Below are 26,326 nucleotides of genomic sequence, written 5' to 3'. Positions count from 1 at the left end.
ACAAACAAGAACCAAGTACCTGGGTGGCTCAGCCGGTTAAGCGTCTGCCTTCGGCGCAGGTCATGATCCCGGGGTCCTGGGATCGGGCCCCGCATCGGGCTCCCTGCTCGGCCAGGAGCCTGCTTCTCCCTCACTCTCTCTCCCTCTGCCCCTCCCCCTGCATGTGCCCTCTCGCTCACACGTGCACTATCAAATAAGTAAATAAAAAAAAAAAAGAACTAAGAACCAACACATGCAACAACATGAACTTTGAAAACATCATGGTGAGAGAAGACAGTCACCGAAGACCACATGTCACAGGACTCCATTTATAAGAAATGTCCATGCAAGGCGAATCCACAGACGAAGAAAGTAGATTGGGTTTCCAGAGCTGGGGGAGGGGCATGGGGGGTGGCTACTGATGGGTATGAAGTTTCCAGGTGATGAGCATATTCTAAAATTAAATCGTAGTGACAGTTGCAGAGTTCTTTTAGTACGCTAAAACCAACGAATTGTACATCTTAAGAGTGTATTTTATGGTGTGTCAATCATTTGTTAAAAAGGCTGTCATTTTTTTCAAGTTTGAAGTTTGACGAAATAAATTCTGGAGTCGTGTTCATAGTAACATGCTGATGTTCGTTTCTTCCTTTTGACAAACGCACCATGGGAATGGGAGATGTTAACATTCAGGAAATCTGGATGAGGGGTACACGGGAACTTTGTGTCATTTGCAATTTTTCTGCCAATCTACTACTACTCCAAAATAAAGTTCCTTTTTATAAAAAAAAAAAAGGGGGGGGATGGGTTAGCCTGGTGATGGGTATTAAGGAGGGCACGTTCTGCGTGGAGCACTGGGTTTATGCACAAACAATGAATCATGGAACACTACATCCAAAACTAATGATGGAATGTATGGTGATTAACATAACAATAAAAAATTAAAAAAAATAAAAACCAGTTACTAAAATTAAAAAAAAAAAAGGCTGATCATGCGGAGTTCACAATTATGTAATTATTTAATTAGGCTTGCATAACTGTGGTTTACCTTCCCCTATGAACCTAGCAGCTCAGGGGCAGGGCCAGCGCACCGGGGTGTCTACCCCACTGATGCCCAAGGAAGCGTAGGCAGAAGGGCTGAAATCATGACAAACACGGTCCTTTTCCCCCTCACTCCTTTCAAGCCTCCGCACGACATTGTGAGGTAAATACGGTCACCCAGGGAAAGGGCCAGCCAGAGGTACTGTTTGTTAGCATCCTATCCGTCACCCTCACCCCATCTCATTCTGTTTATATACACACACTTCTGTTTTGCCAAACCCACCAACCTGTAAATCCCAATCTTTCCTGCTGTAGGCGGGGGTCATGGGAAACCCAGCGGGGCATTTCCTCACCCTCCCGCCCCTGGCAGAGGTGGTATCTCGAGCATTCCATGGACCCTCGCACACACCTTGATTTGAGCCCTTGAACCTCCACATCTTTATCAGCCTTACCCCCAGCTAGCGTAGAACTCCAAGGGCAGAGGCAGGATCTTTATTCCTCTATCGCCAAGGTCTTATGGACATACACCTAAGCCACGAATGAGGTCACAAATCCATTCACCAACTGCCGACCTAGACGAGCTCACAAAGCACATGGCAGCACCATCCCCAAAAGATATGTGTTGATTGCAGGCCGAGAGCCCCTAAAAACAAAACAAAATAAAACAAAACAAAACACCCAACCCCCTCGTGGTCTTCTCTTTCTTGCACGGCCCTCGCTGGCGGGTCGGGGTTCTGTTTTTCTGAGAAGCACTGGGTGGGTTTCCCTGCTCTGACTAGCCTGGGAACTGTGGCTTCTTGCTCTCCGGGGACACGGGTGGCCGGGCACTGGGCCGTGGAGGGAGAGCCGGCTCGGCTTCACATGCTCCACTGGGCAGATGGCAGCCCAGCTTCCTGTGGGGCCACGGCCCGCTGACATCACCGAGAGGCCGGCCGCACGCGGGGGGCATGCGGGTGTCGCAATGGCAGGCAGCACGTGGGGTCATGTGAAGTTCAGCTCCGGGCTCTCGCAGGTCATTGGGTTTTACTCATCCCCTGTCCATTAAGCATGTTTCTCCCCCTCTCGCTTTCCTTTCTCTGTGTGCGTGTGTGTTTTAATTATTCGATGGCTCTTGGCTTGCTTTCCTAACCCCAAATTAACATTTCCCCCGGCTACTGAGAAACTAGGCATTCCACCCACTGGAAAGCAGTCAAAGAGGCCAGCGAGAATTCCAGCTCCGTGCGTGACCCTTAAGGATGCTGTCCGGATCTAGTCGCCAGGGAGAAGGATCAGACAGCAAGATGCAGCACGAGAACAGAAAACTCCCTGCAGCCACATGGGCTGCTCTTACCTTCCACCCATTTTACAGATGACAATCACGAGGCCCAGAGCAGCGCAGCGACTTACACAAGGTCACCCGGCCCCAGTCAGCGCAAAATGACTCAATTTTTCAAGACTGCCCCTGCAACGCCTGTGTCAGTCCAGGCCAGCATTCCCCCACCGAAAGCATTCCCCCACACAAAGATTTTTACAGTGGAAATGGTATCTTACAAATTAATAAGCCGTGGGCATGTGCTCATCACCCAGCGCTAGAAATTCCAAAGTGCCTATTCATCCCGTGCATTCATTTGCAAAGTATTTATTAAGTGACCCACTCTAGGCTCAGAGGACACGAAGGTAAGTAAGGACGGGTCCTTCTGCCTTTAAGGAGAACCCAGCGGTGAGACACAGACCAGCCCGTGGAAAATAAACCTATTTCAAACGAGCCTTGATTTATGTAACATTCATTAAGTAACAGCACTTGGATCTTTATAATTTTATCCTTACGTCCAGGTCAGTGAAATCTCTAGATTTCCACTCTCTTTATGTCTTCCCAAGTGAAAATGAAACACAACCATCTATTTTCAGTCTATTAAGTCATAAACCACAGGGCATACACAGGGGCCAAAGCTCAGTGTAGAACCAGTACGGTCCAGAGAACAGAATCCACACAAGGGAGAGACCCCCCACTTCCTGGGGGGTCCAGAGGAGCAACGTGCAGTTGGGTGACCTGGGCACCAGCACCCCGCCAGCCTCTAACCCAGAGACCGGCCCCACAGAGCTCCTGTTCTCAAGAGGTTCACTGTCTAGGACAGCGAAGACAGACCCAGAAACATAAGATTTTTTTTTTTGACATATCATGGTGCCTGCTGAGAACGAAGCGTGTTCTAGTGATGGTGGGACATTCTGGGCTCAGCATGAGGCAAAGCACGGGGGTAAGAAATGGCTTGGGGCCAGGCGGGGGGAAGGGACAGAGAGAACTCAAGTCAGAGTGGGGATTCTTGACCATTTGGGGCAAAGAGGGATCATTCTGAATTCCAGTGACTTTTCAAAGACCCCTCCTACAGTGTCATACTTGAAATCACTGACTGCGCAGACAACGCTCGTGTTCACGTGGATCCTGCTCTTTTGCAACCAGTACGCAACCTAACAGCACCTTCAGCTGCCAAGTGGGAAAACTCCTTACCAGGGCCACCGAGGGCAAAGCTGGGGGAGGGGTGGGACACATGGCAGAGATCCCAGGGGACAGGCCAAGTCATCCCCGAGGCTCCCGGAGCTAGGGATGGGTTCTAGGCAGGGAGGCGCCAGGGTAAGATGTGCCCTTTAGGAACATTACCTCGGGCACACAGGGAGAGCAGATCCAAAGGGGTGGGAGGAGAGGCCCAGTCATCCAGGTGAGGGAGGGTGACTCTCCATACCAGATGTCAGTGTCATGGAAGCCTCATGCCCCAGATAATCCTCCCTTCCAAAAACTAAACTGAGCCAAGCTCACCCACTCATTTTCAACAACTGCCATCCTCTGCGCACCCAAGGCTCATCCTTCCTGCCTCCATTCTCAGGCCACATCCACATGGGGAGGGGGGAGGTTGGGGGGGGTGGTACGTGGCATGGGACACACAACTGTGGGGCGGGGGTGGGAGCAAGGGTTCGGAGGAGGCCCCGTCAGCGCCATAACCGCAGCCAGACGGGCAATGATTGGGCTGCGCAAACCAACGTGACCTTGACAGGGGTGGGAGGGGCCGGGGAAACCTGCTCTCCTCGGAGGCATGATTTTTCTGCCTTTTGCTGCTTCGTTGGCCTCACCCTGCTGATGACCACAAACTGCATCAGCTGAGGAGGAGGATGTGGTGACAAGACTCTCCGCTCTTCTGGCACCTTGGAGCGTAAAGAGCTGATAAATCTCACACGGGGCAGAAGGACAGGTGGCTGGAGTGGTATGACCAGTGTGGGCGGTGGGGAGAGATCTGGACTCAGGGGCTCGGAAGAGCCATGCCCCGCTACCCACATAAAGCTCCCTCTCTCCTGGTCTCCTGGCATGGTCACGGCCACGGTGCCTGAAGTTCCCACCATTTGTCATTCCTCTGGCATCCAAAGCCCCAAAGACTGACTACACCAAACGCTTCGTTCACGCATGAGTCATTAAAACCTATTTCTTTTAAATCCACGTAGTAAACATTAACTGAGGGCCTGCCCATGCCAGGTCCTGCTGGGCCTCGGGTAGGGGAGGGGGATGACTAAGGCCTGAGGACCTGAGGCTGGAGGAGTAGACACGGAAGCCAAATTGTGCAGACGGGGCCTTATGAATCTGGCTGAGGAGACTGGCCTCTACTTGGGCTCACTGGGACATTCCTGAAGAGTCTTAAACCACCGGGGAATGATACGGTTTTGACGCCATCATTTTGCATCCCCTGGGGTTATAAACACTATGTCATTAGCACCTTTAACACCTTAGTGCGAATTAGGTAATCAGACAAAGTGTCACCTTGCAAAAGACAGAGACGTGGAACGGAGAGGTTTTGATGCCAGAGGAGAGATGCCAGGAGGCACAGGCGCTCCGCGGCCTCTCCGTGGGGACTGGAGAGTAGGAGACAGGCCCCAAGGGAACCAAGGTGCCAGGGCCACGGCAGCTCAAGCAAAAGTGGACACGGACACGTCTTCCACATACAATTCATGCCTGCAAATATTTACCCAGCTCCTCGGTCCTGGGCCCTGGGGCACGGTGGAGAACAAAAGAGATGGTCCCTGCCCTTGAGGGGCAGACAGACAGTAAACAAATAACCACACAGACTTAGAACTACAAGCTGGGATAAGGGCTGTGAAGGAAAAAAAAAACAGGGAGCTATAAGAGTATATCAGGGGACAGAATTTAAATAGAGGGGGAAACAGTGAGGGCTGTCTTAGGAGAGGATAGTTAAGCTGAGCCCTAACTCACATTAGCTGAAAACTGTGGGGAAGAGCATTTCAGGCAGAAGGAAGAGCACGTGCCAAGGCCCTGAGGAAGGGACTGTAAATAAAGGCCAGAGTTGGGGGGAGGGAGGAGAGCTGAGCTGGAGGTGGAGGCCTGACCGGCAGGTGAAGCCAAACGCACAGCCTTATTAAGGATTCAGACCTTTACCCTCAAGACAGTAGGGAGCCCGAGTGGTTTTAGCAGATGTACCGGGTGATAGGATGTGCACTTTATAGAGATCTCTCTGGCTGCCAGCAGAAAGCAGGAGGCAGGCCGAGAGACCAGTTAGGAGCAAGGCTAGGCCAGAGATAACCCTGATTCGGATGAGGCAGCCACAGTGAAGACGGAGGAACGGATGGATGTAGATACCCTGGAGGCAGAACCGACAGGGCTTGGTGATGGACAGGATGATGAGCAAGAAGAGAAAGATGGTGACAGGGGTGACTTCCCCAGGTGTGGCTCAGGCAACTCGGTGGATGGTGGACCTTTTGCTGAGAAAAGGGGAGACTGGAGGAGGAGGGCAGATGGGCACTTAGATCCGGGACGTGCTTGAGCAAGGCCTGGAGAGGCGGCCCAGCAGACATGACAGCCGGGGCATTCTCGGGCCCTCGATGCAGCCTCCCGCAGAGATGGGTCCCTGGTGGTTGAAAGTCCTGTGGGATCTCCGGCCAGGCCGTCCTGGTAAGAGAATTTCTTGGCACCTGAGCCCAGAGGAGACACATTCTTGTTTTTCCCTCCTATGTGCTGTCAGAGAGAAAGGCTTTCCCTTTTCTGGAAGTGTCAAAAATGCAGCACAGGAACCTCCTCCAGCTGCCAGGGTGACTAATATTTATCACTGGTATATACAGTAGCCATTCTTCAAGGCCGTGAAATTCAGCCACAAGCCTCTCAAGGGCCCTGCCCAGGCTCAGCCATGCCTCGGCATTCCACAAGGCTGAATAATACCCCTCACTCCCCAAAGGGGCTCTGCGTACCTTACCCCGGAGGCTTCTCAGTGCCTTGGACTCACTGCCTCCAGGCCGGGGCCCAGCGACCCCACAACAGAGTGCAGGTAAGCCGTGCCCTCACCCTGCCCGCCCCACTGGCCCCGGTTCCCACTGCAGTGCTTCTCTCCCTGGAAACAGCGGGGGAAGGATGGGGAGGGCAGGAACTTCCCAAGCCCCGCGGCCGAGCCTTTTGCTTTCAGGAGCAAACGGAGGAGCAAAGAAATCAAGTCGCTTTGGCCAAGGTCAAGCAGCAGGGCTGAGACAGAAACTCCAGGCCAGGGCACTCTCCCTCTCTGGGCAGCAGGGCTGGAGCAGCCGAGATGGCATGTGGGCAGCGTGCCAGCGAGACCCCTGGGGGAGAGCAGCAAGCAGCTCGGGATAAACGGCCACTGGGACATCCCACGAGATGAAACTCTCAAACAAGATCGCTCGTGGGATGCCACGCCATCTGTCCTCCCCCAGCGGCCTCAAATGAGCAGCAGACAGCAGTGCTAAAAGAGAAGGCAGAATCAGGGCTCAAGAGACCAACCAGAGTCTTCTGGGAACACGGGGGCGGGGGGGGGGGGGCGCTCCGCAGAGGAGGCGGCTTTCCACAAGATCCCAGCTCTGAACAGAAACAGTTTCATTCAGACAACACAGTGGATGACTTTAACTACACCAAGGTCTCTGTGAAGGGAGGCCCACAGAGGAAGTCCTTTCTCGTGTGACAATGACCATCGAGGAAACAAGATAACAATATAGCACGGAATACGGCGATCTCACGTCAACTTTGCCATTTGTGCCAAGCCTCCGGCCAAGGTTATGTGCCCATGACACCTGCCAGCGCAGAGGGGGCTAATGGGAAATCCACTGGAGAAAGGGTACTGCCCACACTCAGTGTGAATTTTCTCACTGAGTGTGTGCAGAACAACATCAAGTCCCCACAAAGAGGGCCTTCACTCCTTCCCTGTCCCAGATACCCCGGAATTCAGGAATACGGAAGGGTGACCACAAAACGCTAAAGGACAGGACGGAGAAGACAGCTTCCAAAGGGCAGTGCTTTCTTCCCAGAAGCTCCTTCTTCCAGACTCAGACACGTTGGTTGGTATCTAACCCATGACTTCACGTATACGCGGACCGCCTCCTGAGAACTGGCAGCCACATGTTCACTGAGCGTGCTGCACACCCAAGCGCCGTGCTGCACGGGGCTTACAAAAGCTGAAGAATACGCAGGTCCTGCCCTGCCCGCCCTGCCAAAGCTGCAAACTGGCAAAATGGGGGGGGGGTGAAAATCCTGAAATCCGATCTTATCTATTTCCCCGCCTTTGAGCACCCCCACCACAAAACCAGCACAGGCAGGCCCTTTTGAAAGTCAGGACCTGTTACACGGCTCAGCTCCTGGCCCCTTCCCTGCTTCCAGATTTCCTGCCTCCCCTTCTGGGCTGTCACCCCCAACCACCCATAAATGTCAACACCTCTGCAAAAGGGTGACAAAAATTCTGCCACCTTACATGGTGCAAACAGCCTCTCCCATTAGTCCAAGCGAGTGTTTACGGAGATCCGGCAATAAGCAAGGCACAGGAAAAAAAAAAAAAAAAAAAAAGAGGTCCGGCGTGATCACTCGAGGGGACATCAAAGCTGCGAGGGCCAACCCAGAAACAGTAAGGTTGGAGAGAAACCCTCCTGATTGTTTTGGCTGAGTTCCAGCCACACAGGAGAGGGGATCCCACCCCGCCGCCCTCTCTGCCGCACAGCTCCATGACCACCAGTCTTGGAACTGGAAAGGGTTAGTCAAGCCAAGGAAACTGAGGCCCAAGGATGGTGAATGGATCTCAGGGGTGCTGGACTCGGGGTCAGCGGCATACACTGGCTCTCCACTTACCCTTCAGGCCCCAAGCTGGACCCAGAACTAATGTCAAGGCCGCGTGTTATTGACAGCCTACAAGACCATTAATTACTCACGTCTGCACTGTGCTTTGTGGTTTTCCAAAACTCTCTCCTGATCATCATGGTAGCCTTTGATATAGGCCGGGTAGATCTTACTAGCCTCAGTCTCTAGGATAGAAAGTGAGTGCCAAGGAGGCTGAGAGCCATGTCTGATGCCGCATGGAACAGGAAGACAGGCCTTGCAGGATCTTAACTACCATGCTTCTATAAGCTGGTGGGGTTGGGGGGGGGTAATAAAAAACAAGACTAAGACACAGCCCCTGTACAGGGAAGGTGGCCCTCATATCTTGGTAGATGAATGACACAGACGCAAGTTACCTATCACGAACAGGGCCACATTCAAACATATTTACGGAGCACGTACTATGCGCCAGACCCAGGAAGTCATTCAGGAGACCTTTCAGAGAAAGGGGAGGTGGTCACAGTGAGCTGGGATAGATAGTAAAGGAAAAGGCAACAGAGGAGGTGGGGCTTGCTCCTGGTTTTAAAGACAGAAAGGTACAGAGAAGTCTGGGAATGCATCCCAGGAAACATACGGGCAAGCCAAAGCAAGGCAGTGGGTGTGGATACAGCAGGCTGGGGAGGAGCTGTGATGAGCCTCATCTGGAAGGAACAGAGGCCCAAAGGGAAGGCAAATCCACAGAGTGGTTGGCTCTGGACGACTTGAAGTACCAGGCCTAGGGGACCGCATAACCTGCCTACAGGTGGCGGGTGCGGGTTCTTCCCAGCCCATCCAAGACCACGGCCTGCTACAGACCCCCCCAGGACCACAGAGTCCACATTTCCACCTGTTTCACAGAACAGAAGCTGTAGATCCTTGATTCTTTCACACACGGCCCACGCCTATGTACCACACACACAAGCCAGCCGGGGCTGGCCCCGAACGAGCTCTTCAGGCAAACACAAAATTCCTGCAGATAAGGAAAGAGCTGAACATTCACAAATCCATTTGTGCTCAAGACAATGTGGGTGTAAGGCACACTTTCAAAAGGGCCACATTTCACACATTTTAAGTGGTTTTCACACATTTCTGTGCAAGTGTATGAGGCTGTATGAGCATAACACATTTCAAAAGGGAAAAAACAGTGGGTAAATCTGACTCATCTTACTCCCCTGGCTTTCTCCTCTCTGAACACATTCTCTCTCTCTCTTTCTCTTTCTCTCTCTCTCTCTCTCTCACACACACACACACACACACACACACACACACACACACACACACACCCCATTTCCCCAGTACTCCAATCTGAACAGCACAGTGGGCCTGGGGGCCCGCAGGATGCATTGGGTCAATTGCGCTCCCTCTCAGCATGTGGCCTTCCAGGTGACCCATGAAAAACACAATTACACTGTGAACTTCTGGAGGGCAGGGACTGGGTTTTCCCCACACTGCCTTAGAGCAGGTGCCTCCCAACCCTGCCCGTATGACGGCAGAAATAAATGCCCCTGCACTCCGAGTCCTGAGGCCCACGACGGAGGCTCCCCTGAAAAGGACCACAGATGTCACCACCCTCCCCCCACCTCAGCCAGAGAGCGGTGTGGGCATCAGTTCAATTATTTCATTCAGCCCCTCCCACTCTTCGGTCTCTTCAGTCACCTCAGGAAGAGCCTTGACAACTAACAAAAGCACATGAACATCTATCCCCTGGCTTGGGTGCCCCCCGCCCCGACTCCGTGACGTGGGAGGGGCCAGGAGAGTTGTCAGGCTACTTTGCGAAGGTCACGTCCATCGCTAACGCTGACACACTGGTCTTGTCATTGCTTGTCCCTGGATCCTACCGAGAGAAAAACTAAACTCCCAAGGTTCTGAAACTTTATTCACCTCCTCCTCAGGATTAAATCTATGTTTAATTCAACTACTGTTCAGTCCCCTAAATGGTATCGCCATCATCTTCATCACCCCTACGTGGCCAGGTGGGTATGCCAGCGCTTGACCTAAGAGCGAAGGCAGACCAATCCACTACATAACCAGAAGGGCAGGGGGACCCTCTTGCTACATTTGAAACCTTCTCTGACATCCAAGCATTTAAACAGCTCATTGACTTCCATACATAAATATTACCATAAGCTACAGTTTCATTTACCCTGTGCTGGGGCCAAGAGGGGTTGAAAGCAGAGCGAGCACAAATTAGGTACTGGAAAGTTTCTTATTTCCTGTAGTGTCAGATGTTCACAGTCAAAAAGAAAAGAAGAAGCGGTGTCACGTGCTCAGTCTCCCATTGAACATCGAATGTATGTGTTTACACATAATTGTTTCCTTTTGCTAAATGTTGCAACTGAGTAGCACAACTGGAATTGTTATAGACACACACACGGGGACACAGCCCAGGTCTTTGGCTGCTTCCACTGAACAGCCCCAGGGCCTCCTGACAGCTGAGCTAATGCAGGGGCTCTCCCACCAGCACGGGACAGGTTCCCCAGGTACTCAAGGAAAGCACAAAACACCAGGTGGAACAGAGCGGAATCTCTGCAGCCCAGAATATACCCAGGGATGGAAAGGAGTACCCACTTCCCCACTGTAATTCTCCTAATGGAAAGCGACAAGGCTAGAATCCAAATCCTAACTCTGGTAACTTGCTCTGTGGGCCCTTGAGTAAGGGACTAGTCCTTTCTGGGTCCCTGGTTTCTCATAAAGGTGGAAGCTGAATCAGAAAGCCCCAAGCTTATTTCAGCTTCAGTGTCCACAAAAATCATCCCTTTCTCTCGCATTCAACGCAAGCACAGGAGAACCCAAGTTGGTGAGAGGGACACCATGAGAGGAATACACTTTTACAAAATTACATACTGTGCGTAAAGGCACATAGCAAAAATATGCCATCTTAAGGGGTACAACTCAGTAGCATTCAGTTCATGCACAATGTTTGCAACCATTACATTTATTCAGTCCCGGAACATTTTCATCACCCCAAAGGAAACCCTGTACCCATTAAATAGTCACTCCCCATTTCCCCCTGCTGAACCCCCGGCGGCCATGAATCTGCTTTCTAGCTCTGTGGGTTTGCCCATTCTGGATATTTCATATCAATGGAATCATATGATACACGGTCTTACAGGCCTGGCTTCTTTCCCTCAGCAGCATTTTTTCAAGGCCCATCATCTGTGTCGTGGCATATACTTTATTTCTTGGCTGAAAAATATTTCGTTGTATAGAGGAATAGGCCTTTAATTGCTAAATCATTCACAAACTTCAGTACCACGAATGAGTAGTAGTAATTAAATGAGATAATCTATATAAGGTCGTGGGAACACAGTGAGTGCTCGATGAGCATGAGTTTCATGTTGTCACTGTCCCTAACAATGCCTCCTAGCACGTCTTGCTGGCGGGGGCGGGGGAGGGGCACCACATCTCATTGGGAATCCGTGGCCTAGATGCTTCCTAAGGCCATACCTAGGTCCCAACTTCTCGGGGGTACATGGATCAAAACATTCTGCACACGTATCAGATCTTCCCTCAGCTCTCCCACCTCTGGGAACCCCTTCTGAGACTGGAGGAGTAGGCAGTAACAATCGTCAGCCGGCAGAACAGTGGGACTCCTCTTTTAAGCAACCTTGCAATGCAAACTCCACCAAAATAGAACAGTGTTGGGGAGATAGTGTAATTCTTCATTTTTCAAAATGACCCACAACAGGATTCCTTTAAATGGTTTTCCTGTCACGCTTAAGACATAATTCAATTTACACAATCAATGTTTCAGCAATATACCTTCTCCATAAAACAGTATGGGGCCATCAAGAGTTTGGGTTCCAATCCTGGAGGGCAAGGGCAGTCAACAGACAGTAGGAACTGATGTTTGCTTCTCCCTCCATGTAATTAGCATGTTCCATCTGCAGACAGAAGTCCTGAGTCCTTATTTCACTTTCCAGCCCCGAGACTTGGAACAAGAACAGCCACCTCGGAGTGTCAGTTTTACTCTTGGGGAACACAAAAGGTGCACCCACTTTCCCTGAGGCCGGTGGGAGAATCCAAAGTGCCCCACATCCAAAGAGATGTGAATTATCATTATCCACAGAACTCGCTCCCAGGACTCCGTCTGTATTTGTGAAGCCTGTCAAAACACCGACCCACCCTCATGGGGAGCTTGAACTTCTTCTACGTGGGTCCCCTCACAGAACCGAGATGATTTCCCCTCCCAGGGAGGCCCTCCCGCCGTCTCCATCCGGGTCTCCCAGCTCAGCAGCCTGGGCCCTCAGGGCACCACTGGGATGTGTGGGCCCCGGATGCCCACTTCCACCTGCCTTAGGGGACGGGGGAGGCCTCCACAACCAAAGCAATCCTCCCCAAGGGCTCTGTGGCCAGTTCTCTCCCAACTCCCAAAGCTTGTTTTCTTTAATTAGCTCACTGTGGCTGGAGAAAAACGCGGCCCCACCCTCGAAATGAGCAGATCTGGGCCTCAAATGTACTCTGTGGTTTGCCTCTGTGCTGCCAAGCTGTTAGCCAGGGAGTAACAAGCTACCGGGGCTCAGGAGGAAGGGGTGGTGAGAAACCCCCGCCACAGTAAGATGGGCCTCTCTCTTCCCAACATCTGACATTTGTCAACCGCGAGGCTGGGCTGTCCCCCTTTCTGAGTCCCCGAAACCTGCCATTGCGGTTCCAGTGAGGGGACAATTCCAAATGCTGTGGGTTTTCTTGCCCTCTCTCTCCCTTCCCATCCCTTCTTCCTTCTTTTATAACCTGCTCGTGGGGCAGTTCATGCTGCATCCAAGTCTGTTCCTCCCATCTCACAGAGGAAGAACTGAGGCCCAAGCAAAGCAACTGCTTCTTCGGCTCTCATGACGATAGCGCGCAAGATTTCAATAAACACGGAAGATTCACCGGAGAGCTCTTCCTAAACACAGCACCTCGAATGGAAGCTTATGAAAGACTTCTTCACGTGTCCCCTCCACTGGGCCTCGTGCTGTAGGGCAGGCAGACCCATCACCACTCCATTTTACAGATGAAGCAAGTGAGGCTCGGTGGGGAAGGGACTGTCGCGGGTCACATCACGGAGGGTAAAGGACAAGGACCCAGACCTGCAAACTGCAAACACGGTAATTTTCCTCATTCCAGTAACTTCTGGAACACAAGTTCTGAAGAGCTGCTTAGAAGTCTGAGGCAAAGTTTCCATAGGCATTTGTACTCATAGAATCTCTGAGGTTAGACCCTGAATGCTGGGGTCCCCAGATGCTACTACTTTGGTCCTAGCACCTCGAGGGATTATTTCTTCCTCCCTCACCGTCCTGACCATTGCAACCATTTATTCAACATTATGTACCAGACACAATGTTAACTTCCTTCCCTGCACTCATTTAACACCCTACGAGGTAGTTACCATTATCCCCACTTTACGGATGGGACAACCAAGGCTCCAACAACCTGCCCAAGATGGAGGAACTACTTAAGAAGTGAAAACAAGAGCTGACCCAAGAGTTGGCCTCCAAGAGGCTCACACTCTTAACAGCTACATTACAACGGATGGACTGAGGATCACCCAATGAGGAAACAGATCCAGTAAGAAATGACTTGCCCAAGGAGACCAAACCAGAGCTGGATTCAACTGGGGGCCTCTCTCAGCCCATTGCTGGCTCATGCCTCTACACTAAGCAGCTCAAAAATTCACAAGAGTGAATGCACAGTAGGCCCCAAAACACCTCCAACAAGACTCTTTGTGGAGCCTCTGGAGTTCCCCAGCTGTGACCTTTATCAACAGATGCACCATCACCTGGAACAGCCTAGAATCTTCCGAGCAAGTGTCAATACTCACTTGTATGTGTGTCTGTCTGTTGTTTCTTGGCCCTGCAACCACGGTAGTATGAGGCGGCCAGGGATCTAGCAAAGGGCCTGTGTTGAGACCAGCTTGAGACCTCCACGCCCGCAATGCCAGCCAACACGGGCTATGTAATTTGTGGGCCCCAGGGCAAAATGAAAATGTGGAGCCCTTTGGGCAAAAAGCAGGAAGAAAGTAACATTAATGTTATTAAAAGACAAAACTTTTTCCTTTCCTTCCACAGCCTCTGTCCCGACTTGTTACGGTGGTTTATTTTATTTGCTATTTTATATCATTCTAAGAAAAGTGAAAGTTTTAAATTATTAGCATGTATCTTATCTGCATGACCTGTTTAGGTCATGCAATGCAGTTTTAAATACAGACATCAGAGCATTTTTACTAGGATGTGAAATCACTGAAATTACACAATTTGTATTTCGTGGCTTGGACACACATACACACTGTGACTTTACCAGAATAATAGCCATACTGCCTAAACCTAACCTGTTTTTATTTCACTTTTTGGTATGTGCACATCCCACCAACACTCTACCCTCTGCTTACTGAGGAGTGAGGAAAGCTGAAAGGGAAAGGCATTATGGGCTGCCTTAGCTTTCCTTCGGCTACGTCATCATTTTCGGCATGAGTAGTTGGCTAATATGGGGAATATCACAAGTAAGGCGGCATAGGAGAGGATTTCCTGGTCATTAATGTTTCTTAGAAGGATACAGCCCTTCTTTCTCAAGTTCTGGTTCAAATGGAAAGCGTCAGGACTTTCTGTCCTGTGAGGGCAGAAAGGAACATTGTGCACACGTATCTCTTTTACTCAAGCGCTTGCTCCACGGTCTCATCGGACATCGCTTACAAAACCCTAGCTCAAAGAAAATCAAGAATTTCCAGATGCTGATGACAGACACTAGCCCAAGCACAGGGCCCTCCTGAGTGCCCGTGTCAAGGACAGACTCAAGACACGCTCCCACGGCTGTCCTTTCCTGGGCTGGCTGGTTAGTCTAAAGCCAAATTAGCTCAAGTCCCCATACCCAGAGGCCCTGCGTCCCAGAAATGTTGGTTCAGGGCTTCAATACCGAAACATAAAAAGTGGTCTGGATTAAAATGCTCACCCACCTTAGCACCTGACGGGCTGGGAGACTTCACAGGCATTTTTTCACCTTTCTGGTGCTGCCATACTGTGTGACAATTCCTTTGCCAACACAGTATAATAGGTTGGGTGAGCAACCCGCCATCTTTTTATCTGGTTAACACCAAGGAAAGGGAAGAAGGGACCATTTACCAGCTCTTAGCAAGGTGACAAATGCTGAGTTGAGCTCTGTATATGCATTAACTCAATCTTATAACAACCCTAAGAGATAGGCATCATTATCCCCATTTTACTGCTGGAGAAACTGAGGCTCAAAGAAGTGACGTGACTTGCCCAAGACCTGCCCATCCAGTCAGCTCCGGCTGACTTTTCTGGACTTATCCCCACCCCACTGAGGTTCCTTGTGATATTGTGATTTATAATAAGAAATATACATTTGGTCTTTGTCCACCGTTCCTGGCACATAGCTCCTAAAATCCTCGCAATTTCCTAGATGAGAGCCTCAAGGGCATCTTTTGTTGTATTTTGTTATATTCTTGAAATAGCTCCAGAGCAATGAAGGTGAAATGAGTATCTTTTGTTATTCACAACAAGCCCTTTCCAACCACAGCTGGGTTTCTGTAAGCGAGGGGACTTCTGGAAAGTCCCTAAGGATGGACAGTTGGGTACCAGGGAAACCAACCGTGTGATCAGAAGGTTGGAACTTCCAGTCCCAGCTCCCCATCTCTGGGAATAGGAGAGGGGCTGAAGATGGAGTTCAATCACTGATGGCCAATGGCTTAATCAATCATGCCTACGCAATGAAGTCACCATGGAACCCCCAAAGGATGGGGTTCAGAGAATTCCCCAGTTGGGGAGCCCGGGGAGATGCCAGGAGAGCTGTGCTTCCACAGCACATGAAGGCCCTTCCTCCCTCTCTTGCCCTGTGCATCTCTTCCATCTCGCTGTTCCTGACTTGTATCCTTCTATAAAGTGGTAAAATGTTTTCCTGAGTTCTGTGACCCACTCTAGCAAATTAACTGAGTCCTGGAAGGGGTTGATGGGAACCCCTAATCCACAGCCCAGGGGTCGGAGGTGTCAACCTGGACTTGGGGTGGGTATCTGCAGTGGGGCCGGGGGGGGGACGGGAGGACGGTCTTGTGGGACTGGGCCCTTACCCTGTGGCATCTGACGCCGTCCCCAGGTAGTGTCAGAATCGAGTTACACTGGAAGGAGGACATTCAGCTAGTGTCCAAAGAATCTGAGAATTGCTCGGTGTGGGGAAATCACATGTGCATGCGCGCACACACACACACACACACGGCCACCAGAAGCATCACAAGTAAAACACGCTGTATGAGCCTAGAGGAGACACAGCAGAGTTTTCCAAACACCCCCTTCCCCCCAATGCAGCCCTGCCACCTGCCCAGAGGCTGGGGGAGCTGGCTTAGAACTCAAGTGCATGTACCAGAGTACATCAAGTTCGATGGCCACCTGCCAGCATTTAAATAATTAATGCAAAGGCTTCTCTGAGACACCTGTTAAGTGTATGTGGCCACATCCTTACCTAGGTTAGTGCAGCCCAGTGCACTTCCCTAAGTGCCTGTAAAGCAGATCTCGGGTAATTATGATCCTCGGCTCATCCCTGGCTGCATTAGCAATAACGTATACTTACTGAGTTAAAAGCTCAGGTCCTGCCTCCACCACAGTTAGTCATTGAGACCTGTCCCAGCAGGCCCGGAGTTCCATGTTATCACACCCCACCCTGCCCTGCCACAGCCTTCTCCTCAGGGTAGCAATTTTGAGCAGAGCTGGAACAATAAGACTGTTTTGTGCTGAGTCGACCTTAGAAGGCAGCCGGGGAAGTGCCCTCGCCCTGTCCAGATGGGATGATGGCACCTGCTCACCTCCAGATGCAGGCCAAATGGGAGCGACTGGCGCTCTTCTCCCAGGGGCTTCACTCCCCATTTTGAGGTCACCTCTAGTTGCAAAGCCACACAGCAGGATCACAGTTGTTGGCTGGAGGGTGGCACAGCTTCTGCCCGGCCCGGGGCTCAGGCTGACTTCTCTGGGTCCTTCCCACCGAGGACCGCCCCACACCGGCCACTCACTATCCTAACTGCCCACCCAGAGGGCCTCCCAACAGAATGGGTGGGAAACCATCTGGAAAAGTGCCGGCCATGCCCGGCTCAACAAGGCACACAGGTGTCACGCAAAGAGCCCCACACCAGAGACCACACCATCTGGGCTCAGATTCCTTGCCTGTTTAACCTCAGGTAAACCGCTTGACGTCTCTGAGCCTCAGGCCCTCAGCCATTAAGTGAGGATGGCACAAAAGCCTCAGGCGGGATGGTGGCTGGTCCTCATCATGTTGGTCCCAGAGGTTTCTCCTGGGTGCTTGCAGAGGCAGGGCGACGGGAAGGACTGGCTACCTTTGCTTCTTCCAGGTAACCAGCCTCCCAACCAGCTCCCATCGGCTTGTCTCTTCCACCCACACACAGGACCTGGGGGCCCAATGGATCACCACACGTCAGCAGGAGCCTTTACCTTGTTCCTCTTTCCCTTCTTAGCAGGAGCGACTCCGTGGATGGCTCTGAGGCAGAGTGGGCCTCTGTCTGTCCCCTCAGGGGTTCGCTCACATCCTTCCTCTTCAGCTAGCTGAGCTTGGTTACTTCTCATAAGACTCCCTACTTGGTAGGGTTGTGGGAGGAGTTCGAAAGATGTGTGGAAGCCCCCGGCCTGGTGCCTCCCTACAGGTCGCAACAGGACGACGGGGCTCCCAGATGCCTGCCCTCACTGACGGACTAAATACTCAGACTTAGTACTTCCCGCCTCGGGACTGGAAGGGGAAGCCTACAGGGATGGCAAGGCTGGCCCTGGCAGAGATGTGGATCCTGAAGGCTTTCCGCTCATAGGGCCCATTAAGGTTCAAGGCAGAGGTCATGTCCATCGGCCCACCTGATCTTCACCAGGGTTATCCAGGGAGACAAGGCAGAGGTTTTACAGGTAAAGACAGCGCAGCTCAGAAAGTGGGCTGCCCAGGAGCACCCAGCCAGCACCGGAAGCCAGGGGTTCCTGGTCTGAGACCAGGGTTCTTTCCACTCCACCAAGTGGGCAGACAAAAGGGACAAGAAGGGGTAAGCACAGGGTCAGGTTAGAACACTAATAAAAGCAGGGTGGGGTGCAGCAGCCTCAGTCCAAGGTTCCTACAGACTTGAAGCTCGCTCGTCAGCTTCCTAAGGGCTCATCATGAACTTTCAGACCCCACACCTCAAGCCCGGCACCAAGGCCAATTTTCTACGCTGCAGAAGCTGGCTAGTCTTGCCACGCTTCCTCTGCACAGCTCCGAAAGACCCACATATAGGGAACATCATGCCTGTGATTTCGTTTAATCCTCATACTACCGCCATGGTTTGATATTTTTAGCCGCTGAACAAAAGAGGAAAGAGGAACCACAGGAGGTTAGGGGCAAGGGTGAGGTGTGACCCCAGAAGCGTACAGCGCTAGAGTCTTGTGCCTTTGTCGCTACACCATACTGCTCTGGGTAAAGAGGCCTGACCACCAGCACCCTCAGCATCCCGCGCCGCCCCCCACTTCAGTGAGGTGTGGCATCACCGGTAACCGTGGCTCTGAAACTATTATGGGCATCAGCAACCCCCCCCCCCCCGCCACCACCACCACGAGAGCCTCTAAAGCACAGATAGTAGGGCCTACCCACAGGGTTTCTGATTCGGGAGGTCTGGGGTGGGGCCTGAGACTCTGCATTTCTAGCAAGTTCCCTGGTAATGCTGATGCTCCCAGTGGGGGCCCACACTTCGAGAACTGCTGATTTATCCTTATTTTAAGCACTCCCTCAACAGCTGGGGAACGGGCAGCCTAACAGTGGTACATCCACTTGAGTTAACATGCATAATTATGAAGACCATGGGAAAACACGGGGAAATGCTTCTGACGGTATTAAATGAGAAAAGGAAGCTAGCACCTGGGCTGGTCTGGATCCTGTCTGCCCTCTGATCCATTTCTCAGCCTCTCGTGTTCTGCTCTGTATCCCCCAGAGCTGACCCCTGACTTTCCAGGCCCCACATCAGGGGCATCCGGTGGGGCATCTGGTGGGGTCTGCACAGGAGCAGGAACTCAGGAGACCGGAGGGTGGGAGGAGGGGAGAGGCCAGGGCATTTGTCCTCTCTCCCCCGACCTTGGGTGGGCACTTTGAGAGGCAGCTGTGTCTGCTCTAGGTAGGCCACCGGTGACCCCGACCCTGGGCTTTGGGAACACTACCTTCTCCCTTTATCCCTCCAGCCCAAAGGGGGTAGTGGCTTCCTGCCACAAAGCTCTGGGTCACCTCGCTTTTCCCTGTTTGGCTTCTCAGCTCCTTTATCACCCGTGTAACCAAGGCCCCGTATTAAATTCCCTCTGTGGTAAATACCGGATGGAACTCCTGCTTTCCTGGTTTGACGGACTGACACACTCCGATGATAGCCACATTAAAAAAAAAAAAAAAAAAACACACACACATATACGGATGGGCAATTCTAGAAAATATGGAAAAATTAAGGTGTAAAAGTAGGAAGGTTTTTCCCCCCAACACGTTAGAAGTGTGTTGGCTATTTATTATAAATATATAAAGCTGATACCAAGCATATGACTTAAAAGAAAACCAGGTGAGTCTTTATGAGAAAAAGGTAGGGGAGCCATGCATCCATGTCAACAAATCTAAGGAAACCCATCCCTGGACTTTCACTTCTAAGCACACCTTAATTTGGAGAAACTATGGCCACAGCCACAATGATGCCAGCAGTTCCCCTGAAAGTACCAGTGGTTATCTGGGGGGTGAGTGACTCACTGGTGGAAGAGGTCACATCGTAGTGCCACAGCACTGGATCGCCAGCCTCCGTGGCAGGGCAGGTCACCAGGCAACACCCCAAACCACCTTCAGGCCTTGTTACCGTGGAGCAGCTCCCATCCCAGGTCAGCCTCTGGCCTGGAACCTCCTACGAAATCCCTTCAGAGGGGACAGGGGCCCAGAGACCGGGGGCTGCGAATCACACACAAGGATGTTCAAAAACTGGGAAGATTCTGCTCAGCCCTGTCCACCAGACAGCATGGTGCAGTTCTGGGGAGAGGGGGAGATCTTATTTTTACATCATTCTGGGGTATTCCTCTCCCAAGAGAGAAAAAAGTCAAAAGAAACAGACTCTGTGAAACCAGATGGTAACGATGTAAGAAATCCTGGATTCCTGCACTGGAACCAACAGTCTCCCTTACTGAGCTCAAGACCGAACCCTGTGGCAGATAATCCAATGCTCAAGCGGGGAAGGAGGGTCTTAATCTTGGACAAAGCACAGTTTGGTGGTCTGCTGATAATATTTTAGCCTAGTGGCACTGCACAAAATGGACCAAAGGCTTACCACTAGGATGGGCAACTTCCAACCCCAAGCCAAAGAGGATTGAAAGCGCTAGAGGAATGGGGATGGGGAATACAGTGGAGAAAAGCATTGAGGCTCTTTAGGAGAAACCTAAGTCTACTTTCCAAGACCCTGAGTGGACCGTCTCCACAGCTGAACCTTGCTTACCATCAAGCACACTTAGGAAACTAGGATTCAGCTGCCGATGGTTCACATCAGACGAGGATAAGAAAGTGTTAGCACCCTGCCCCAATCTCCCACCCAGGCTCCTCTCCCCAAGAAGCTGACATCAAAGGGCTCCCACATTCTTTCATGGGTGTTAATGGACTTTACCTCGTAAGATAACTAACTATGCAGGGAAATTCATGAGGGTGTAAACGAACAAGAAAAATGACCCCAGGTTCATGCAAAGCACAAGCAAACGAACAAAACTCCCTGGGACTGGGATCAAGAAACCTGGTCCTAACTGGCTTTGCCGCTAATCTTCCTACCACACCAGGAAAGGCGCCATGATCCAAACCGCATCCTACCACACTAGGAAAGGCGCCATGATCCAAACCGCCATATTCCCGGACATGCCCTTTTAAGTTCACCTCTTGAATCAGAATGCCCCTCCTTGAGCAGGGTGAACCCCAGTTTCAGCCACTTCCATGCAGCCTGTCACCACGCCCTCAGGGGGCCCTTCACTTGACCTGGGTGTGCCTCTTTCTCTCGCGCCGGTCTAGGCTTCCATGCCGGGCAGGGTGTGCACAAGAAGGTCCTCCTAGCGTGGCTCACACTCAGGAACCAGGACCCTGCATGGCTTCTGAGACAAGAGCCAATCACTAGCTATACCACCCGCAGGCTCCACTGGACTCTTGCTTTCCCCTCCAGGGCATTCCGTCAGTGACACCCACTTACCACTGGGCCACTTGCTGGCTGGTGCCCTGGGCCAAGTCACTCAGTGCCTCTAGCTCTCCATTTGCTCATCTAGACTTGCATCTATTTCCAGGGACTGTCACAGAGGTGAAATGAATTCATGTATGTGAATGTGCTTTGTACACTGCAAAATACTGTGCATAGGGTAGGTCATGGTGGCGGTATCCCCTTCCCTGTGACAGCAGCTGAAAAAGAATCCATTACCCTCACATTTATTTCTGAGGCCACACAGTATAGTCAAGGAACCACTCTGACAGAGGACTAGAGGAAGAGCCTCAGTCCCCGTTCCCGCACTCACGTGTAAATTGTCCCTCGTCACCTACAAAATAGGGGCAAGACCCTCTGCCCTGTCTCCACCCAAGGCTGTCTCAAGACAGAACAGTGGGAAACTGCTCTGCAAACCCTCAAAGTATGCTAGCCATCATCCCACCATGAGGTTGGACATGAAGGGGGTCACAGAAGAAAATGTGGCTCGTGCCTCATTTTCCTGCTATTCACAATCCCCAAGAGGCCTTGAGGGAAAAGGTGAATTTGTTGAAAAAAGCAGCCATGATCGTCGCCTGGCTTCTTCAGAACCAACAGCCCAAAGCAGCCATCCTCCCCCACACACCCCCCAGTTTAAAAAAAAAAAAAAAAAAAAAAAGCCCACTTTGCAAAAGAGAACTGTTGGGTGTGCTCACACTCAGGACTGCTCGCTTTATGGGGGTCTCCCAGAAACTGCGCCGGTCTGGGGCTGAGGGGCTCTGGGGGAAGGGCCCTCCCTTCTCGCTTGCCTGAGCTCTGTCCGGAGCAAGGGGACCCTGACAAAGGGGTGAGGTCAGGCCCGGCCACGCCACATGCTCCCAGATGTAGACTGCTTGCAGAAGCGGCTTCCTTCCTCACCCCAGAGCAGCTGCTCCCTCCGTCGGTGGGGGGTGGGGGGGCAGCTCTGAAATGGTCTTCCCAGCAGCACCGAACTGGGAGTGGTGTGAAAAAGCAGCAAAACACCAGTTTCTTCCACTGCCAGCCACCCCCCCCACACACACACACCCGTGGACAGCTCTGCTGCTTTTGGGGGTTTTCTCCCCAGCTTCTCCTGCTCACCTTCCTCCCTTCCCCGTGTTTCCCCAGCTGACAAGCAAAGCTAAGAAAGAACACGTGACCCACCCCCTCCCCAGATCCACCAGGAGAGGCCACTTCCGCTCAGCAGCAGTTAAACCTAGTGTGTGCCCCACCAAAAATTAGTTCCAGGCTTGGGGCTCTGGGGTTCTGACTTCCAGAGCAGAGGCACCCACATGGGCAAACGGGGAACAGAGAAAACCCAACCCCGGCCAGAATGATACACAGATGATTCTTCCTGCAGCAGAGGTGGTAATGGGGGATAAACTAATAAAGGCATATCCCCACCCCCCCAGGCTCAAGGTTTCTATTTTTATTCTAGATGAGCTCGAGTAATCACATCTGAGCTGCCAGTCAGCTGGTCAGAGGAACTCTAAGAACTCTGACCTAAACCATGGCTTCCAAAGGGCCTGGCCTGCTCCACCTATTTGAGGCAGGGCTGGCCTCACAGCCAAACAATTTCAAAGCACAGAGACCATAAACACAAAATTAAAAGGTGAAGTAACAAGGGAGGGAGATGTTTACTGGAAACTTAAATTCTGCTGCCCAGAAAATATAGGTCTTTTTTTAAACACACACACACACACACACACACACACGGGTGTGTGCGCACACATATATAATGCCTCTTCCACCCACCTTAAGAAATATGTACTTTGCTCTATATATAACTTTCTTATCTGCCCCCGATTACACTCAACTCGTGACCGTGAAGCCTGGAATAACTACCCACAGAGAAATAACAGCCTTGGCCACAGCCAGGGCCTAACAAAGCCAGTCCCGCATTTACAGTCACACCACTTGCTCATAGGACAAAAGTGAGTTTTCAGGTGCACGGATAATCATTCCCCATCCATACCTGAAACGCAGCCACCGCTGAGAGTGTGCCAAGTGGCTACTGGAACCAAGAGCAATAGTATTACACGGTATTTCTGAGTCCAGCAAAGAAAGGCTTTCCAACTGAAACTATGCAGAAAATTAAGGTGGGCAGAGGGTGGTCATCAAAGCAGGGGTCTGGCAAAGAGCACCCCGCCCTCGTGGGAAGAGTTTTGGAAACGCTAAAGGAAAGTTTACTCTTGAAAGCAAAGAACACCGATGGGGCAAGAACAGAAGCCATTGCGGCTAGCAAGGGGGTGCCCATCAGGCTGCTGCCCCAAAACCGTCGAAATCACGTTGAAAGCGGGGGGGGATCTGCACAACAGTGGGGTGGGTGTGTCTCCCTTTCCCTGGCTCAGACCCACATTCCTTGATGCCTCTGTCCCATCCCCATCTCCTTCTGAACCCCTAGGTACTCACCACATGACCACAGCCCCTCACTTGGGTATCAAGACCCCAGGGAGACTGCAGGCTCTTTGGAGACAGGGGCCGTATTTCCCATTTCTCTGGGTGTCTTGCTCAGCTTCATAAATATTTGTTGACTGAGGCACTCCCCACTCATCTCAAAAACGGCAACTTACATCTGGCCCATGTGTCTACACCTGCATCTCAAACGTTGTCATCTTAGAACCTCCTGGAACGCCCCCCCCCCCAATTTTGTGAAACTCTTTGGAGTTGATCGGGACTGACAAGTTCTCCTTTCTTCTGTGGCTCATTTCACACCAACTTTAGGAGGCACCTTTGCAGCCCGAACCTCCACCTGAAAGATATTCACATTTCGCTGTCCTTTCCCCCTTTGGGCGCTTTCCATTAATGTTGAACCTGGACAGCTGTGCCCCATCAGACTTCTTAGGCCGCAGGGATGGATGCCCTGCAGGGAAACAGTAACAACCAGGCACAGATGGGAGTGTTTAAATGTTACAGCTGATGAAGTTATGGATGCTCTCAACCAAGGGCAGGACCACTGTCACCGAAGCACAGGAAACAACAGCCTACATGCTTCCATAGCCCCTGGAATCCATCGGGGTGTTGCCAAGGATCTGACAACGAAGGTAAGCCAACGTTTGGCCAAGGCTTCTGATTGCGTTTCTTGAAAAAAGTGTGGGTGTGTGTAATGGCCTGTCTCATCCATTCGGGCTCCACCCCCACCTGGCTCCACCCCCACCCTGGCTCTGCTCCCCCCTCCCCCCCGGCCCCCCGCTCAGGGCTCGGAGTTTCCTGAGCAAAAATAACCAACTACAGATGGTTCTGCTACTTCGGAGATGTTGAGAAACCACTGACCCAGAGATACGAGAGAAATGGAGCTCTAAACCTCAGGGTATCGGCAGCTGTGATTGCCAAACCAACACGCTTCTAGAATCTAGAACTTTGGTGTCTGAGTGCATGGGCTTTTGGTTTATTTATTTTTTAAGCGACCATGATCACTTCCACCCCACCCCACCCCACCCCACCCCAGGACAGACGCCGGTAACACCGAACCACAGCTTTACATAAGATCTAGGGCTGTGATTTTCCATCCTGGCTACACACCACAATCACCAGGAGATCTTTAAAATACTGATTCCCAGACCCCACCTGCAGAATTTCTGAATTCACTGGTCTGAGGTACCGTCTGGGCATCAGAGTGTTTATAAAGCCTCCAGGATTAAGGACCTTCTACAGTGAGCCTGACAACCAAATGTGAATCGTTCTGAAGCAGGAGTCCCAGTTACCACAGCTCACCTCGAACGTCAAATCTTTTTCCGTTCTGTCTTCTGGGGGCCCCCATCTCTAGCCCCCACAGCGATTGTACAGTGATCCCGAAACTATCTGAATGAGTAACAGAGCAAGTCATTTCTTTGAATGCAAGCTCAAGAATTAGAATTTTACAGTGGAAGAAACTTTAAAATCCTGGTAAGCCAACGCCTTTGGTCTGTAAAGGAGGAAAGCAGGGGCCGGGCTAGTCAAGTGACTCACCCAAAGTCACCAAGCTGGCTTACTAGGGCCTTCTGCCTCTAGGTCTCCCTCCTGACAGCACATAGCAGCCCCTACGGAGACAGACTCTTGACAAAAGCAGCGTCAAGGGAAGGCTCTTGTTGTTCACTTATCGGATGCTTTCAGATGCCATCCTCGAGTTCATCTCTGGAAGGTTCCAAGCCTCAGTGGCCTTAAAACAGCTTGAGGACAAAAGGATGCTTCTAAAGATTCCCGAGTGCGTTAGTCAAATTATAATCCTCAAAGAATATACTTGCTGGCTGGGGTTCATGGAAAAAGCCATTAGCAAAGAGGATCTTACTGCAGTTTTGAAAGGGCACTCTGTTGAGCTGAGCGGCAGGCCTGACTGACCGAGAGCCAGTGGTGGATTCTGGTTTCTTGTGGATACGAGAGAGCTGATTGTCGGTTTAAAATCTCTAACCAACCTGCAAACACGTTTCCCTTCCTTCCTGTATTTTTATGGCACCGCGGGTGGAATGCAGCTGGTGCCTAGATGCACAGGAAGTGTGTGCTCCAGGTTAAATGGGAATTCCTCTCTGCCTGCGGACTGATTTCCCCTGGCCCAGGAGCAAGGAGGAGATCCTCATCAGGTGGGCCTCATTCCACCACAAGCCTGGAAGCTTCGGAAAGGGAGAAGTATGCATGACCTGTCCAAATCAACAGGGCATTTACAACTGCTGGAGCCTCAGTGTCTGGTCCCACCACCACCTAAAGACGCTCAGTAAACTTCTGGGGAGTTCAACAATGACTATGGTGGAATTAAATAAGATCTTTAAGGAATGGGCCACCTCTGAAGGTAGAGCATTGGATGAAAACTTAGATTCGCCCCCTAGGAAAACAAGTGCATCAAGAAAACAGCCAACGGGCGCCTGGGTGGTGCAGTCAGTTAAGCGTCCAACTCTTGGTTTCAGCTCAGGTCGTGGTCTCAGGGTCCCGAGATCGAGCCCCAAGTCAAGCTCCGGGCCCACCGGGGAGTCTGCTTGAGATTCTCTCTCCCTCTGCCCCTCCTCCGCATGTGCATGCATGCACTCACGCTTGCTCTCTCTCTCAAAAATAAA

General features: G+C 51.5%; 1 protein-coding gene across 4 annotated transcripts in view; it reads right to left on the bottom strand.

Annotated features, from left to right (window-relative positions):
- SMAD3 (SMAD family member 3) overlaps window positions 1-26,326 on the bottom strand; it is a 115,013-nt gene that overhangs the window by 71,310 nt on the left and 17,377 nt on the right. The window contains exon 1 of one of the 4 annotated variants that reach the window (XM_073877241.1): window positions 1,470-1,815. The exons of the other annotated variants lie outside the window; for them this stretch is intronic. The gene's annotated coding sequence lies outside the window, so the exon portion shown is untranslated. Of the gene's footprint in view, window positions 1-1,469; window positions 1,816-26,326 lie in introns of those variants that run through there. 4 annotated transcript variants of the gene reach the window in all.

This window comes from Callorhinus ursinus, unplaced genomic scaffold (assembly GCF_003265705.2).
Source record: "Callorhinus ursinus isolate GAN/ISIS: 27379988/994484 unplaced genomic scaffold, GSC_fseal_2.0 scaffold25, whole genome shotgun sequence".
Taxonomy (NCBI): Eukaryota; Metazoa; Chordata; class Mammalia; order Carnivora; family Otariidae; genus Callorhinus; species Callorhinus ursinus.
The sequence above is the reverse complement of the archived record's forward strand: the minus strand, read 5'-3'. Positions and strand labels throughout refer to the sequence as shown.